General features: G+C 36.3%; 1 long non-coding RNA gene across 1 annotated transcript; it reads left to right on the forward strand.

The window, feature by feature from the left end:
* Positions 1-1,817: 1,817 nt before the first annotated feature.
* LOC147840496 (uncharacterized) lies at positions 1,818-6,593 on the forward strand. Its single transcript, XR_015508845.1, has 2 exons — positions 1,818-2,162; positions 2,223-6,593. It is a non-coding gene; the product is annotated as an uncharacterized LOC147840496 (long non-coding RNA).

The raw sequence follows: 6,593 nt of genomic DNA on the forward strand, positions 1-6,593 counted from the left end.
TTATACTTAAAAAATCTCATGACAACAAACTTTTCTATTGTTTCTAATATAAATTCATAGGTGGAAACACAGCTCTGAAAAATACTTAGCAACAAACTCACAACCTGGGAGCTGACAGTGGAGCGTTTGTGTGTGGATGGTTAAGTGTATCATATGTTTTTGTGATTCCCTGTGATGATTTCTGTGCCCATGTTACCTTACTGAGGCGATGGAATTTAATTTTGGCTTAGTTGCCAGAAAGATACATAAAACTGTTAACATCTGTACATTATGGCAGTATGCAATATACAATAAATGTAAGAAGTTATATGAGGAGGGGCTAACTAGCTAACAATGTAGCTTTCAAGTACACAGTTCAAGATAACAACAATATAACTTAAAACACAGCCTTATTTTAGAAACCCTCAAAAACATTTGAACACATTTTACTTACTCATTGTAGATTCTTATTTAAAGCCTAAAACATATCAGACTCTACATCTGAATTGATGGACAGAGAATGAAGCACACTCAGCAGTAAACAAATCAAACACCTGACTCCCTTAAAGGGCCAGCATTTTCTGAAAACTTTTTAAGACAGACAGCCTGTGGGAGTGTGTGGTGATGCCCAAATCATTGTTTTCAGCCTTCAAAATGCACGTCTCTATAATTAGCAACATAAAGCATCAGAGTGGATGGGACAGTAATGGTTGAACAGTAATTTGCTATTTATTGTCAAAGCTGTAATGAGTACATAAAATAAATTACTGTAATTTATTCTTTGCACTACACAATTTCATACAAAGTCTACTCCTTTTACAGTAAAATACTGTTTCCTTTTATTACAGCAAAACACTGGCTATTTTACAGTTATTTACTGCACAATCTACAGGGTAACACTGCAGTTATACTAATTAAACACACCTGATCAAACTAAATCTAAAGGTAGTGTGTTGAAGCAGGGCTGGAACTAAATTCTGCTGGGCTGCGGCCCTCCAGGAGTTTGACATCCCTGGTACATAGCATATTTTCAAAGGAATTGCCTACATTTCTTACAATCATGCACATATCATTGAATAAAAACAATGTTTCTCAGTATTTAACTGTTAATTGATTTTAACTAATGAATAAGTTAAAACTGCTTACTGTAAGAATGTTCTGTGTCCTTGTTTCTCTTTTTGCCTGTCTATTTTAACTTTGTTTTCAGGAGACACACAGACCAGGTCATAGGTCATGGAGCCCTCTCTCTCTCTCTCTCTCTCTCTCTCTCTCTATCTATCTGTTCCTATGACTAGAGGTCCAATACAGAGGAGAAGAAGACACCTGTTTTATTGTCCTGATATATTGCCTATAATTTTATAGCTGTTTGATTGATCTGTTTTTGAGTATAATTAATAGTAATGTAATTCCTTTTTGTGTGGAGACAGACTGTGTGTAGCCAAGATATTGCAGCAGACTGTTGATGGAAACAGTCTTGAACCAGCCTGATAACACAGCTGAACGTACAAGAAACATCCTTGAGTCTTTAACACAGATGGTCTTTTGTGTCTATTGTGTTCCTGGTTTAGCTTTTTACAGGTTGGAGATCAGCTCCTAATAACTTAAGGCGACCTCTCCTCTAGGCATCAGGTCGCCATCCATATCTGGATACAAATACAAGGCTTTCTTTGACGCACACACTAAGGCCATCCATATCTGGAAGTAGATACTATGTTTCTTTGACTCATGTATTTAGAATTGTCTATTTCTGTTGTAACCAATGAGAACTGTTTACCTGGATCCCACCCTTTCTGGACTTGTGTAAAGAGTATAATTGTTCGATTGTTGAAACTGTAAGCAGAGCGGCCTAGGAACTCATTGAGAGTGTTGAAGCTGGCTTCTGCGAATGAAACTGCAAACTATCTTCAGTAAACTTAATTTATTTTTTTAAAATCTCTGACTCCGGCTCTTCTTCATCAACCAGACTGGTCATTCTTTGGGTTAAACTGTAAACTATCCCTACAGTTTTGGTGGAGGACGCGTGGGCACTTGTTTACTGGTAACACCATTGATCAATCAACAAAATGAAGGTAGGAAGATTTAAAATTATAAGACTAGGGATTGTCTGTGAAGTAGTGGGTAGTAACAAAACGTTGTTGGTTCTCATTCAGACGTGAATGAATGTTGTTGGTTCTCATTTAGACGTAAATGAAAGTGTGGATTTCTCATTCAGCCGTGAATGAAAGTGTGGATTTCTCATTCAGACGTGAATAAAAGGCGCCGGTGGATTCACAGGATTTTGTGGTAGATTGCTGTGGAATCCCTTAGCGAGCTGGTGCATTTTGTGGTACACCTATAGCGATACTGATAAGTGTAACAGTAGTTGAGAGGTGTACCTTCTCCTTCACCCGGAGTTAGAGTACTCATTTGATGGGTGTTTAGGAGGCTTTAGGGACATTCTCGGGCATAAAACTTGGACTGGTTTTTATTCAGTAGTGGACTAAATTAACCCGAGATTGTAATTGAGTTCCACCACTGCTATCTAACTGCATCACAGACAAAAAGGCATGCCATAAGAATAGTGTAGGTCAGATTATTAGGGAAAGAAATAATTGAATAAAAATAACAAATAACATTATAATAGGGATCCATTAGATAGTAGTGGCCACAAAAGTCAGACAAGATACCTAGAAATATCAGGGTGAGGTTGATTGATCAATGATGCACCAGGAGCAATCCCGAGAAAATTATGACCCTAACTGGATTGGACCGGTCTGGACAGTTTGCACATCTTGGGATGGTTTGCAGATTCATCAAGCAGAAGCCAAGCGCTGTTGGTAAGAGTGCCCTCTCAATTTCTTGTTGCTTTTGGTGTTGAACTCAGATATAAAAAGAAATAGATGAGAGCAGAATGCAGTAAATGGCTCAGCTAAGCTCTCAGGTTTAAAATGATTTTAGAACTGATTTAAAAAAAAAAAAATTATTCCTTTGGCATTTAATTGTCATTGAAAAGCTAAAATCGAAATATTGAGTGTCGAGTAGCAAAATCGCAAGCACAAAAACTGACAGTAACATTATGGGAATAAAGAATAGCTTATGTTTTGTCTTAGAAGATAAGATTCTGTGTGACTGCACTGCTATCTTGGCTTAGCCCTCAACATGACTGGTTTTGGCTGTAAAAGTAACAGACACATGTCTGAATAAAAATATGCCATGTAAGTCTGTGCAAACAAGCAGCTTCATGGTTGGATTTATATATTTTTAATAATATATATGTAACATAAATGGGGGTTTCAAATAATACTTGGATGGATGCAGTTAACCCCTGAAAGATCTAAAACTATTGTTGACTGTAACAGCATTACTTTGAAAATGCATGTCAACTCTGTTTTATATGTTTTAGGACGGGCTTATGTAAAAAGATATTACAATGAAATTATGTTATTGAAGTTAATGTTATGTTTAATGTATGTTTAAATTTAGTAAACATGCATTTTCATTCTAGATTGCTTAAAACTCTCTTTCTCTCTCATTAGATGTCAGCTAAGAGCTGCTATCTGCCTGTTCCATAACAATTGATAAGCACAGTGCTCAGTTGGAAATCACAAAGTAAAGGAAATGCTAGAATGAATACAGAAATTCTACATATCAATTTGTATACACTAATAGAAGTATTAGTAATTAAACATCAAATTTAACAAATAAAAGATTGCAAAATGCTTTTGTTTGTTTTACCAGTGATGGGTTGCAGCTGGAAGGGCACCAGCTGCATAAAAACGTGCTGGATAGGTTGGCAGTTCATTCCGCTGTGGCGACCCCGGATTAATAAAGGGACTAAGTGAACAGAGAAATGAATGAATGAAAATGCTTTTGTTAAAGCATCTTGAAAAGCACTAATATACCCGCTGAGCTATAGAGATAATTAATTTGAACAGTTGTTATTACTGTTTGGAAATTTCTTGTCTTGTCCTCAGTGGTTTATTACTGTTTGTAACTTTTGTCTTATCTTTAGTCTCCACCATCACATACAGGGCCTGATGGCTATACTGAGGTAACAGACCCTGACACTGAATAGATCAGGGTGATATCTAAACTCCCTGAATAATCTCAGCTTGATATTCAGTTGATTTAAGTGTTTGATTAACCTGTCTCAATGTTTAAATTTTAGTAGGTAGTCTCAATGGCTTTCATGGTTCTTGACTGCACTTTCCCAAGTTTGCAGAAAATTCTGAATCAAGGAGGAAGCCAGCACAGGAGCTTGCAGTGTGAGTGGCAGTTGACCGGTGGGCACGAAGGGGGGTTCCCTAAGACGGGTAAGATTTTCCCTTGGCCAAAGCGGAAAACAACCTAAGGCATGGGACCCCTCGTAAACCCCGGGGCATCTACCCGAAAAGGGGGATGTTTAATGTGAAAGATGGTGCTGGACTGGGGTGATGCTCTATCGGCCTAAAGCATCCTTAGAGGGGAACTGTTTGAAGTTACAGTAGTCTGCCTCAGTGGCCCCGTCCAGACCTGATCACGAGAATCCTGCCTTTATTGAGGACATGTCTGTCCTTGTGACAAGCATCAATGGACTATGCCAGGGTATGATACCCTGAAGGAGATAATTGGTAAAAAGATAATGGCAATGGGCTTTCAAGAACCATTGGAGACAGTATAATTTCTTAAAATTTTACCAATATCAATGTGGTTGGCTGCTTTAACAGCACTGGATATATAAGGTCTGATTTTTAAGAATGTTGAATTCCTGAATGTGAAGCTGAGATGATTTTTAACTGATGTGTCCGATTTTTCATAGTATTTTACTGATGCAGGTCCTTATGCATGGCGAAGGACAATTTCAAGATGGTGTTGGCTAAAGATAAAGACTGGCTGTGAGATGGTTTGAATAACACAGCTGAATGGAATTAAGCAGTTAAGGTAAAATAATTACAAGAAATTCTCTTAGTCTTTAAATAGTTCCAACTGAGTTTTGAGAGATAAAAACTTTTGACATTTGGAACGTTAGTGAATGATTAAAGATTCTGAATTGTAATAATTTTAATGTTATAATCTAAGACTATTGAAAATTTATGTGCATGAAACAGAGAGACAGAGACTGTTTGAGTGAAGCCATGAGTTGTGTTTTGTTTCTGTTATCGACTTGCTTAGCAACGATATTAAGAAAACAAAATGCACCAGCTGATTGTCTCAGAAAAGACATTGATTATGAACAGAAACTTTGAAACTTGATAAAAGATCATGTAAATCCAGTTGAAACTGGACAGAGAATTTTAAGAATAAATTTGTGCGAGTTCAACACCTAAAGCAAACTTAGTGATGAGCTGTCACAATATTCATATCTATGGTACAATAATGCTTATTGTCCTGAGGGAATGATTCGTCCCTGTTGTATGAATATTGTCACTAACCTCTGGAATGAGTGTTGTTATTACAGATTGTATAAGCGAAATGCCAGACATTGCAGAAGTCAATAATGCTGAGTTAATCTGATGAAAAAATGATGCAGAACATGAGATGAGCTTTAAATGGATGGGTTATCCTGCTCTGTTTGCAATCGTTAATAATGACTTCTTTTCCTGATTCAGATTACTCTCTGGAATAATAATAATTTTAAAACAAGTTTTATTAGCTTATAGCTGTGAAATTGAAGACTGCCATCCATTTCAGGTTACAAACCCATGTCTAAATTGACTGAGAAGTTCAAAGGTTAAATACAGTTAATTATTTGCTATATGAATGTTAATGTTAAATATTTTAGACTTGATGGCATTTAAACAGTGACATTGGCTAAGTCACTAACCACAATAGTCCAGAAAGCATCCTCACTCTAGCATAGGAAAAATAAGCAGATAATTGAGTCGAAGTCATTTGTGTTAAAGGCAAATGCTGCAGTAAATCACTCTGTCTATGTGTGTGTGTCCTCAAGTGCAGAGGAACATAATTGTTTCGATGTTGTGTAGAACAGAGAGATAAAGTTGAATGAAAGTGTTTGCATCTGATGGTTGAATTGAGTAAGAAGTATTTATACTGCTGCAGCGAAAATTAACATTTTAGGAAACAAAAATGCAGCGTGAACTTTAACAGCATTTTTAAGCAGTCAAGTCAACTCAAGTCAATATTATTATTGTGAATACTGACAAGTTGTATAGAAACTTAGACTGTCTTTGAATGAAAATTTAGTAGTCCATATCCAAGCAAGAGTCTTGATTATATGTGCTAATAGAGTTGTTAAATCAGTCTGTTCTTGTTCAATTGGTAATGCTTTCAAACAGGTTTCACTGTCAAATGACAGGTATGAAAGATTTTCAAATAATCAAAAGTTTGAGCAAATAGCCAACCTGTGAGCATTTCTAATTGACCAGACAGTAAGAATCAAATGAATCTTATACAAGATCATACTGTTTGCTTCTGATTATGTTGAATGGTTTAGTCAGAGTAAAGTAAATTGTACAAATGACAAGTTGAGAAGATAATTATAAGGTTAAAAGATGCTTGAGTTTGAATTACTCAGGTTTGATCTTTGTTGAATTTGACTAAGATTTTGTTAAACCCCTACAACGTGGGAACAAAAGAAATGGATTCACAATCCCTCTTATTGCATGTTAATGACTTGGATTAATAGTTTGTAAAAA

The sequence above is a fragment of the Danio rerio genome, chromosome 15 (assembly GCF_052040795.2).
Source record: "Danio rerio strain M-AB ecotype USA chromosome 15, GRCz13ab, whole genome shotgun sequence".
Taxonomy (NCBI): domain Eukaryota; kingdom Metazoa; phylum Chordata; class Actinopteri; order Cypriniformes; family Danionidae; genus Danio; species Danio rerio.